This window comes from Piliocolobus tephrosceles, chromosome 12 (genome assembly GCF_002776525.5).
Source record: "Piliocolobus tephrosceles isolate RC106 chromosome 12, ASM277652v3, whole genome shotgun sequence".
Classification (NCBI taxonomy): Eukaryota; Metazoa; Chordata; class Mammalia; order Primates; family Cercopithecidae; genus Piliocolobus; species Piliocolobus tephrosceles.
The window spans coordinates 105,754,200-105,766,875 of NC_045445.1; positions in this window are offsets into that span (position 1 = coordinate 105,754,200).

Here is a 12,676-nt window from a genome sequence, read left to right on the forward strand (position 1 = left end):
ATTAGATCTAGGGTTAATGCAAATATATTCAGGCTATTTAATATTAGTTCTTGACAATTTCCTTTAGCTTGCATGATTGGTGGAAATAAATATATGCTATCCCTAAAGCTCAACTCTCAAAGGAAATACCTAGTGCTGATAAACAACTTCTATAATTTCATGTGCTCTCTGAAAAGTAATGACTCTCAGAAACTTTAGAACATTCCAAGAGCAAGGAAAGGAAATGACAATTTATTTAGTGACTTTAATAAAACATGAAGATGCCTGAAGCAAGCAACTATAATATGGTGGGAAATTTTCACTAGATAACATCCATTCACAGCTGTCATCTGATCTGTGTAGAACTGAGGACAATACCACATTTGCCGTTGATTTGGTTGGGTAGGCTATTCTTCCATTTTAGAGATCCTAGAATACTGATAAATTTATTTTCTTCCCAAGTATCTATTACAGATAATGCTAACACTGTCTTATTGGTGGCTATCTGAAAGAATCTCAAAGCCATTATTTAATGAGGCACTGTTTTATATGTGACTGTAAATGCACAGGAATTCTTGGTCATCTATTAAACATATTTGTAGAACATCTACTTTGGGCAGGTATTTGTAGAACATCTATCTACTCCTGGGATTTCATTTAAAACAAGGGAGCTGATTTAACTGCTATATTGTAACAACGGAATGAATTAGCACAGGGAGTGTTTAGAAAATGCTAACTAAATGATATTGGGTGAACAATTAGCTGGAGGAGAATGTGATAATCCAACTTGAAATATGATAAAAATCAACCATGTTCCAGTAATAAGAGTGATAATTTTAATTTTTTAAACACACACACACACACACACACACACACACACACACACACACACACACTGCTTTTTTAACAGTAGGTATTTCTAATTTATATCCCAGCAATTGCTTCTGCAATAATAAAGTATCCCTGACCTAACTTGTGTCCCTAACTCTTTGATTCTTTACTCACCCCCCTCTTCTTTGTCAACTCCAACACTGAATTAATCCCACACCTCACTTTTCTTCAGCCCCAGTCTACTGACAAAATTTAGCAAAACAGGAAAATAAGGGCTATTTCAAACAGTGGTCTTCTGCCACCAGGTAGTTCTTCAATATAGGTACCAATGTCCTTCATTATGACAGCTAAGTCAAATTGTTGGTAGGAGATAACCTTGCCTCCTGCTCCATAAGCAAAAGTAATGCTGTGATGTAGCCATTAACTCTCCACCCCCCAATATAAAATTTTCTCTAACATCTCTTCTCCCTCTAGTTTCATTACTTCTGGTCTCAGGGGAAGAAGTATCCCTCCTTAGAGTCTAGGCGTATCTTCTCACCTGGGCCCCAGTCCCTCCTCTTCCACCTTGCCAAGCCCATTCATTTCCTAACTCACTCTCTTTTTTTTCAATCTCCTCTATCAGCTTTCCACAAAAATGGAGCTGGACCCCTTTTGATGGAGCTTAATTATCTGATACATGAGATTTCAAAGTCTTGAGCCTTCCTCACTAAGAATTTCTCTTTATTTGGTTTCCATAAGGCAGCAAGTCCTGACCTACCACTCTGCCACCTACCTTCAGTCACTGTCACTAACTTTTCCTCAAAGTTTTTCTGATCATATAAGTAACACATACACACCATAGAAAATTTTGAAAATACATTCAAAAGAGTAAAATAAAATTTCTTAAATATAAATAATCTGAGCTTTATGGCATAGTTCTTTCCAAGCCATATGTTCTTATAATAAAATCCCAATTGTGCTATGCTCATTATCTTGATTATGGTGATGGTTTTACAAGTATATACATATGTCAAAATGTACCAAATTGCACCATTTAATACATGCAGTTTATTGCATGTCAATTATCCCTCAATTAAGCTGTTTTTTAAGATGTAAACAATATAGGAAAAACAAATATTTAGAAATATAATTAAGAAAATAGAAATTGAATATTTGAATCTAGTACAATTTTTAAAATTTTGACAGAGGATGCATTGAGAAAGCAGAGTGAAGAGGATGGGGATGACTGCTATAACTGGAATATAGGACTCAATCCCTTATGTTTCCTTTTTGGGCTGAAATTCTCATGCCTTGGGAAGGTTCTCTCTGTCTGTATGAAAAAAGGACAATCTAACAGGCATGAGCACTAAAATGATCAAAGCCATGTTTCTGAGATTCGAAAAAAAAAAATCAGTCATGCCATAAATAGTTTTGTAGTTAGCTTTTTTTCACATAAGCACTTGGCCATGTCAATTAAAATTCTCCAACACATGGAATATTTGGCATATCTCACAGATACCAAAACCATCCGATAGAGACATCGTAATGCATTTTTTGAATGCCCAATAAAAATATAATAGTTTATTTTCAACATTTTTTTAATGTTTAATTTTTGTGAGTACATAGTAGGTACATATACTTATGGAGTATATGGGATATGTTGCTACAGGCATACAATATGTAATAACCATATTAGGGTAAATGGAGTATCCATCTCCTCAAGCATTTATCCTTTGTGTTATAAACAATCCAATTACACTCTTGTAGTTATTTGAAATATACAATTAAATTATTATTGACTATCCTCACCTTGTTGTGCTATCAAATACTAGACCTTATTTATTCTATCGAACTATGATTTTGTACCCATTAATGATCCCCACTCCCCACACCCCACTACCCTTCTCAGCTTATGGTAATTATCCTCTACTCCCTATCTCCATAAGTTCAATTGTTTTGATTTTTAGCTCCCACAAATAAGTGAGAACACGCAAAGTTTGCCTTTCTGTTCAACTTTTGGTGATTATAAATATATGATTAATATTCTTGTGCATAAATTGTGTTGAACATTCAGTTCATCCCTTGGGATAGATTGCTAGGATTGCTATAATTAAGTGGAAGAGAACTAGGAGCTTTAAGGCTCTGTTTACTTTATGCTCAAGTGTATACCTAAAAGTTAGGGCAATTTACTCTCTCATCTGCCATGGATAAAAATCATCACCTCACTGTTCTGTTATCATCTTGCACATATTTAAAACCTCTTATTTTATAGGTGAAAAGGTATTTGATTGTTGCTTGGGTTTGCATTATTTTATTTACGTATTTATTTGTAGAGACAGGGTCTTGCGCCATTGTCGAGTGTGGTGGCATGATCACAGCTCACTGCAGCCTCCAACTCCTGGGTTCAAGTGATCCTCCCGCCTCGGCCTCCAGAATAGCTGGGACTACAAGTGCACGCCACCATGCCCAGATAATTTTTTAATTTTCTGTAGATATTGGGTCTTGTTATGTTGCTCAGACTGGCCTCAAACTCCTGGCCTCAAGCAATCTTCCTGCCTCAGCCTCCCAAAGTGCTAGGATTAGAAGTATGAGCCACTGCACCTAGCTTGCATTATTTTATTACTAGGGAGGTCAGATATGTTTTTGATATCATTTGGGGTCATAAGTACACCTTTCCTTTCTATTTCTGTGTTGGCCCATTTTTCTATGAAGACATTAGTGCTTTGATTGCTGACTGGTAGTATATTTACATGTTAAATATACTAACCTGTTGTCTGTCCTGTTACACTAGAATGGATTTGACATATCTCACTTGCTTCTATTTAGGGGGAGTTTTCAATAGAACCATAACATACTTGCATAAGTTTACTTAACAGAAAATGATGATTTTTTTCTTTGTATGTTTTTCCGCTGCTTTGGGGCTGAGAAATAGTTTACCCAATTTAAGATCTGTTCTACGACTACCTATTTTATCCTCCAGAATTTTCATGCTTACATTTTAAATTCTAAATGCATCTGAAATTTATGTTGGTGTATGAGAATGTAACATAATATTTTTTTCCAAGATAATTTTCTCAGCACTTTTGTTGAATATGTCATCCCTTCTCATTAGTCTGATATTTCCTTTAGCACGTACTAAGGTCTTCCATATGCTAGAATCTGCTTGAGGGCTGTGTTCTCTTAAATTGATCATTCAACATTTCTGGTCATAATTATGCTGTAATTGTATAATGTGTTTGAGATCTGGTCAAGCAAGTCTTTCCAACTGCCCACACTTTTCATAATGTGTGGGCAGTTGGAAATATTTCAAAAAATATTCAAATAACTTCAAATTTTCACATTTTATAACATTATTCATCAGTGCATTCTTCACAAAGAACTTCCTATAATACTCAAAGAAAAAAAAAAAAATCCCACTAGGATTTTCATCATTCCATAATCCCTGATTTATAAGGGGATAGGGAGAGGAAAAACCAGGACATTTCTGGAGTCCTAGCTCATTGTAGAAGTGAGGAGGGCTGTTGAATTCCCTTCTCTCTCCCCTCTACCCTTCCATGGACCAGAGCACTTCCTTTTGTCAAAACTAACCAAATATGAAGAAAGTCCAGCCAGAGGAGAGGCTCACGGAATCACCAGTAGTAATAGTGGCTTTCCCTGGAAGAGGTGGAGACTGGTACCAGGTCCTGTCTTGAAATCAAAGTAGGGAGAGGACTTACTGATCCATCCTTGTGCCCTGCTGAGCACGGGAAAGCAGTGGAAGAGACAGCAGAGCTACTGTGAAGCAGCTTGCACTTCCCAAGTTTGGTTTGCCATTCATGCCTGAGTTTCGCATGTGTCATGAGAATGGCTTCAAATGAAGCCAAGTTGAGCAACTTTTGCAGATGTCCCCACCCCAGAAGGCTAGTGGTTGAGCAGGCCTGGAGAGAAAGTGGGAGTTGGAACAGATAAAAAAGAGGCAGATGGTAAACATCTCATTGCCCCTTAGGAGAGCAGGGGTTTAGACCTCCTCAAAAGGAGGGCACTTAGGACCTGTCAGAGAAGGAGCAACGACCAAAAGCAGATTGCGAGGGAGCCCAGCTAAGTAACTGGCTCTTTCCCCTCTTTCCTCCTCCTTTCCCTTGCCCACACCAGACAAGTGGCAGGAAGAGCAAGAGGCAGAGAAGGAGCATCCCAGAGGAGCTCACCACAAACCATATTCACTTCACACCCCTCAAGCCACAAACCTCTCAGGCCCTGGGGAAAGAGAAAAGTTCTGAAGGGTAAATGAAATGGACAGATTTTTAATATCCAAAAAGCAAAGTTAAGGAATCATCCTAAGATGTCCTTAAGAGTCTGTGAGCCAGCAGGGAGGGATTTTTCATATGGTACAGTTGTGGGAGTGAGAGCTGAGAATGGAGAAAAATAAAACCATTTCCTCTTCATACCCCACAGGGATGAGACAGTTCAATAAAACACGTACATATGAATAAGCAAAGAGGAGAAAATAAAAATCATCTGTTATCCCACAAGGCAGCTATAACTAATATTAACCGATGTTTGCCAAAAACTCTTCTGCGAATTTCTTTTCAAAAATGCAATTACAATGTATTCGTTGGGTTTTGACCTAGCTTCTATTCTCAGGAATATATTCTGAACATTTGTGCTTTTTAAAAAAAAAAAAAAAAAAAGTCCAACAACATAATCTTAATAGCTTAGAATATTTTATCCCATGAGTTGATAATTTACTTAAAGAATGCCATATCCTTTTATATCTAAACTTGCTTCCAATGTTTTAGCATTATATACAATCCTGCAATGAACATCCTTGGAACTTAATCTTTGTACTGCTCCTTAACTGCTCACTTAGAGTAAATCCTAGTAGTGGAGTTGCTTTACCAAAACGTATAAACGGCCGGCCCCGGTGGCTCACGCCTGTAATCCCAGCACTTTGGGAGGCCAAAGGTGGGCCCATCACAAGGTCAGGAGATCGAGACCATCCTGGCTAACATGGTGAAATCCCGTCTCTACTAAAAATACAAAATATTAGCCAGGTGTGGTGGTGGGCGCCTGTAGTCCCAGCTACTGGGGAGGCTGAGGCAGGAGAATGGCATGAATCCGGGAGGCGGAGCTTGCTGTGAGCCGAGATCGTGCCACTGCACTCCAGCCTGGGCAAAAGAGCAAGACTCCATCTCAAAAAAAAAAAAAAAGTTATATACATGTTAAATGTTCTCCTACATGCTGCCAACTCCTCTTCAGTTTTCACACCCACCAAAAGCTCATGAGACCCTGTTTTTCCACATTTTGGCCCACAGAGAGTATTTTTCTTCTCTTGGTTTCTTAATATCCAGCGGTCCCCAACCTTTTTGGTACCAGAGACCAGTTTCATGGAACACAATTTTTCCACAAATAGGGGGAGGAGGGGTGATGGTTTCAGGATGCAACTGTTCCACCTCAGATCATCAGGTATTAGATTCTCATAAGGAGCATGCAGCCTAGATCCTTCACATATACAGTTCACAATAGGTTCACGTTCCTGTGAGATTCTAATGCCGCTGCTAAACTGATAGGAGGTGGAGCTCAGGCGGTAATGTTCACCTGCCCCTCACCTCCTGCTGTGCAGCCTGGTTCCTAACAGACCACAGACAGTACTAGTCCACAGCCAGGGGGCTGGGGACCCCTGCTAATATCTGTTTGTGGTATTTTTTAATACATTTCTTTAAACACTGGTTTACTGGCTATTTATCATACCTATGCTGTGCATTGCTTGTTTCTGTATTTTGATCATTTTTCTGCTAGTGTACAACTTTCCTTAGTTTTTTGTAAAAGCTCTTTATATATCTAACATATATATAGCAACCAGTTTATGCTACATATATTACAAATATTCTTCCCAATTCCTTGTTGTTTACAACGTTATGTTTTGTGCTAAGGTGGATTTTAGATTTGACCACATAAAATTCTTGTATGGTTTATGCCAGGTGTCAGCAAACTTTTTCTGTAAAGGGTCAGAAAATACATATTTTAGGCTTTGCCAGCTTAATGGTCTCTATTGCAACTATTCAAGGATGTTTTTCTAGGGCAAAAACAGCGATAGACAATATGTCAATGAATGGGCATGGCTACATTCTAAATTCAGAAGTGAATCTCTGGTATAAGCCGTTGATGTCATGTTTTGAAAGTGATTCTCCACCACAGAATATATTATTTTCTATATTATATTATATTATATTATATTATATTATATTATATTATATTATATTATATTATACATTCTTACTTTTATGTCTTCACTTTTAAACTTTCAGTCTTCAATACATTTATAATTAATTTTGTTGACTGGATTTTTTCTCAATGTTAAACATCTGGCTGAACATCACTTATTGAATAATCCATACTTTCCTCATTGAGTTGAATTGCAATCTTTTCTAAATTAAAAAATATAAACATATGCACATATAGTTGGGTTTTTAAAGTTCTATGGATTTTCTGGAGCTAGTATCACACTTTTAATTATTAGAGTGTTTCAGTATGTTTTAGTATCTGGCATAGCAACTTCACACCCCTCATACTCTTCTTTTCAGGTCTTTGTGGTTTATTCTCTCTTAATTTTTCCAAATTGTTCTTCAGACTCATTTTGTCACATTCTAATAAAAATTGCATTGTTATGAAGGAAACCAGAATATTTCACCTCACTCTAAAATACAGCTGAACTAAAGAAACAGCCTCAAGATCTCTCTGATCTCCGCTTGCTACTGGACCTAAAGAGACTAAAACTTCAACATCACATCTGGCCCAGAAAAACTTCATCCCAAACCATTGTCTACTCTCTATCCCACTCAATTTCCAAAGAAAATTATTTGCTTACCATTGTCTTAGCATTAGGCCTATTCATTTCTCTCTAAAAATTATTTACTATCCCTCAAATTGACACATTTCCCCCACTTCCCTTCCCCTATGAAAAAGGGTATAAGCCTCTGTACCCCCATTGAGTTGTTGAGTAATCATTCTCCTGAAATTCTCCCATCCTATACACGTTAAAATACATTTTATATGCCTTTTTTTCCTATCAATTTGCCTTTTGTCAGTTCATTTCAGCAAGCCTTCAGAGGATGAAGGGGGAAGCTTTCCCTTTACACACCTACGATACGTTGATTGGAATTGCATTCATCTACAGATCAATTTTCAAAAAACTGACAGCATTGGTGGTATGCACTCAGTGGAGGCTGCTTTTCATTAACTGTGGTCTCATTAATTGGCTTTATAATAAACACACGCAACTGAAAAAAGTACAGCTTTGTAGTTTGTGATTAAACATAGTTTTGCACTTGAAAATAAGATTCAAGTGCTTACAATTTTGAAAACCACTAGTTTAACCTACTTACAATATTGTTATCATTAATTTGACTTCTGTCATCTTATTCTATGCCTTCCTATTTATAGTTCTTCCTTCTGGTTTCCTTTGTTTTCTGTTCTTTGACAATAATTGACTTTAATTCTGTTAATAGTCATTTAGAAGTTATTTTTATAAATGCTTTGCACTCTATATATCCAATCCTTATGAATGAGCAGTGAAATTATATCATTTGAGTATCCTTTGTTTGAGAGAAGGGATGCGATACAGTCTTATGTTGTTGACCCTCACTACCAGGACCCAATAAACCTCAGTTTTCATTAATAACATAATAAAGGATTTTAAGTCTATCATCTTCTTAAAATTATGTATTTTCTCATTTTGGAATAATTTTTGACATTTTAATTTGATTTTATAATCAAATTTTTAAATAATCTTCAGTGCCATCCTTCTAATGTTCCACAGCTATTTCATGAAGATTACGTCTTCCTATGCTCTGTTGCAAGTGTCAAATAGTTTTTTGAGGCTTTCCTCTGGATTCACTTAATTATCAGAAGTTTTTCTCCTGAATATTGTAGATACCGTCTGTTTCCTCGTTCTGTGGTATATTTCACAGGCCCCATTGCTACTTTTTTCTTTTTTCATCTTAGCTAGTCCTTTGTCCTGCACACTGTCCTATGCTAGTGGTAAAACACTCTTTTACTATTTACAACAAAATGACAAGTTGACGAGCAAGTTAAGTGGAACTTAATTTTGTGTGCCTTTGTTCCTTGCAAGCTGATGTCTTCTTCTTACCTCACCATCTGGTTCTCTGGTACTCTGAAATGATGTGTTATGTCAAAAACTACAATTCTTAGCCTACACTGCTACCTGGGGTCTTCCTACAAAGGCCCCATGTAAATAATACCCTACCACCCTGTTGCCTGTAGATGTACTGTCTCTTTCCATACCCAGGAGAAAAGAGAGATGCCTCTAAGTTTCTGGCTGGTTCAAATCCTGAATCTCTAGTGACAGAAGCACGAACTATTTTTCTACCTTTTATGAAGTTGATTTTGTGTCCAGAACCAGCTCCTTCTGTCTGGGAATTAGTTCCAGTTTATTATTTATTTATTTATTTATTTATTTATTTTTATTTTTTTATTTTTTGAGATGGAGTCTCACTCTGTCACCCAGGCTGGACTGCAGTGGCACGATCTTGGCCCACTGCAAGCTCTGCCTCCCGGGTTCACGCCATTCTCCTGCCTCAGCCTCCCGAGTAGCTGGGACTACAGGCGTCCGCCATCACGCCTGGCTAATTTTTTGTATTTTTAGTAGAGACAGGGTTTCACTGTGTTAGCCAGGATGGTCTCGATCTCCTGACCTCTTGATCCGCCCACCTTGGCCTCCCAAAGTGGTGGGATTACAGGCATGACAGTTCGAGTTTTTTCATGGTTCTGATATTAGATTACTCATCAGTCTTATTTTCCATGAAGCTTTATGTTTTTTTCCCCCCTAGGCCTTCATTAGTGTTTTTGTTAGATATCGAGAGAAGTTTCCCTGGGGACTGCTAGCCAGATGCCACATTGAATAACAACAACAGCAGAAGCTAACATTTATTGAGCAGTTACCATGTACCATCTATCCATTTTCTCATTTAATCACCACAACAACCCTCATTTAACCTTTGTAAGACTAATTTGCCCAAGGACACTCTCTGCTAGGGACACGGGCTGCCATGTACAATCATTTAAAAGCATTTGCAAACTCTCAGTAGCCTGGGATTCAAATAAATATGATATACCATCTTTTCTATGTGTTTCTAAATTTCTTAATCTTTCTGACCCTGAATTAACCCCTCAAATGCCAGGATGTTCTCCTTCTCTTGCATGCTGTTATGATACATAACTTCATAGATGAGTCTGTAATTAACCTCTCATTTGATATACATCCATGTCATTCATATTTAATAAATAGTAATCAAAGATCCCTTAAAATTCTTTTATTCTTAAAACATAGAGAAATATGTTCCAGATGCTTCAGTGAATATTTTACATTTCTGTCATTTTTAAACTTTACAGAAGAAAAGTCATTTGTAAACAATACATAGGTCATATACCCTTTCAGACACAGGACATAAATGCTAATGATTATAAGGAAGTACTTTACATGAGCACCAAATTCACTAATAGAAGATTACAGGAATGCTAACACTGACACCTGTACCCAATTGTTACAGGTTGGGTTTTCTGGAAAGTAGACTCTGGGTGGATTTTAACCATGTGTGATGTTTTTCAAAGAATGATCTTAGGATTGACACCTGTGGAAAGAAGGCGACGGCAGCAGGATTGGATACAGGGAAAAGTTGAGCTGTGAAGCAAGCTCAACAACAGCCTCAGCTAACCTCCTTGAGAAGCTCTGGAGCCTTCAGAGTTGTCCCAAATTGGGCCAAAATAGTTGGTGAGGCTCCTCTCTGCAGCATGAGACAATCTCTGAAGTGGCTGACACTGAAGGCTGACTGCTGACTACACTTCCAGTGGCTCGGACAACCCATCTTCTGTTGAAGGGCAATCTGGGTGGAGGAGCATCCCAGTATCCACCACAACAATTCTCTCCGAAAAGTCAATAATTTCAGAGATGGGCCAAACTGCATCAGTTTACTTTCAATTCCTTTAAGGCTTGCTAAAACATTTTAGTATTTTGTAAGCCCTAATAAAATGAAGATGCTAAGTGAATCACTGCTTTCAATGGGACACGGCTAATAAACACTAAATGCAAGAGCATTTGGGAAGAAAAGACAGCTGACTTACACTGGGCACTCTAACGCCCAGGCAATATACTAGGACTTGAACATCCATAAGTTTATTTCACCCGTCAACTCTTTGAGTTTTCAGGTGAGAAAACAGAGACAGAAAAGCTTACTCACAGCTGGTCAATTGTACGCTTAGAACTGGATTGCCACAAAACTATTAATCCACCATGATGTTTCATCCTGACAAACTGGCCCTGATGTCAGAGACATCTCACTCCTAGCTATTGGAGTGTTTTGTCAAATGATGGCAAAGTCTATATGTCCAGGGAGCCGGGGCCAGAGCAGATGGTCTGGATGATGCCCAGAATCATCCCAGGAGAGAACAAAGGGCCACCATGCTGTCCCTGAAAAAAAGCATTAGGCACAGGCTTCTTGGAAACCTACAATGAAAGAGGATCTATTAAATATGTCCCCTCATAAGGGTCTTCAATGAGCCCAGCATGTTAAGTCTTTCATGCCTTGAAGGCACCTCAGTGACAGAACCCATCAATCAACCAATATATTCTGAAACCATCTGCCTCGTGCTTGGGCAGCAGAGGAGACACAAAAGGAAGGACAGCATGTTATCATCAGGAAAGCACTGACTTCCCACTTCACTTCAAATAAAATCCACATCCTTTGCCATGGTTTATAATTCTTGCCTTTATCTGCCCCCTGTTTTTTCTCAGATCTCCTCTTCCTTATTTACTTTGCTCTAGCCACACTTATTTTTCTCCACCCACTGGCTATTCCATTTGCCTGGAATAATCATCCCCAAATCTCTGCATAATTTGCTTATTCTCTTCTTCCAGATTGCAGTTCACATTTTTCTGCTTCAGACTGGATCACTCCGATTCCTGTAGCTACAGTTGCCCTCTATCACAGCTGTATTTTCCTCATGGCACTTTTTACTTTTCTGAAGTTATCTTCTTTGCTCATTTACTTGTTCATCATATGTCTCCCCAAAATATGCACGCTCCTTGGGGCTAGGGACCTTTTTTGTCCCCAGTACTTACAATAGTGCTTTACACATAGTGGGGACTCAATAAACATTTATTAAATGAATAAAGCAAGCAAGAGGTCTAGGTTCCATTCGTACTTCTACAAGCTATCTAAAATTGGGAGGATCATTTAATCACTTTGCATGGAAGTTTATTTACCTAGAGCAAGGGTTGGCAATCTATGGCCCACATACCAAATATAGACAGTCATCTATGTTTGTAAATAGAATTTTATTAGAACACAGCTAATTTACTATTAGATTTACTATCTAATTTTATTAGAACTCAATAATTTACTATTGTATTGTTGTGTTGTATTGTATTGTATTGTATTGTATTGTATTGTATTGCATTGTATTGTATTGTCTATGGCTGCTTTCATGCTATAATGGCAGAGCTGAGTAGTGCCATGGACACTACATGGCTCACAAAGCTTAAAATCTTTAGAATCTGGCCCTTTAAGGAAAATGTCTGCTGACCTTTGGACTAAAAGGTGCATGATCATAATATCCACCCTGCATTCCCGTCAGCATTTTTGTAAAAAGCAAATGAGAAGATGCATGTGAAAGATATTTGTGAAGTGAAAAGTGCTACTCTTGTAAGGGGTGAACTTTATTAGTTAGGAAGATGATTGTCATGAAACCACTGAAATCAATCAATCCATCAACTGAACAATGACTGTGAAAATAAAGGCACTGAATTATATAATTCAGACTATTTCAAGAGGACTTCAGAGAAGTGTGAAATCAACCCTCTAGTCATAGGCCAGTCTACTCTACCTGAATATCA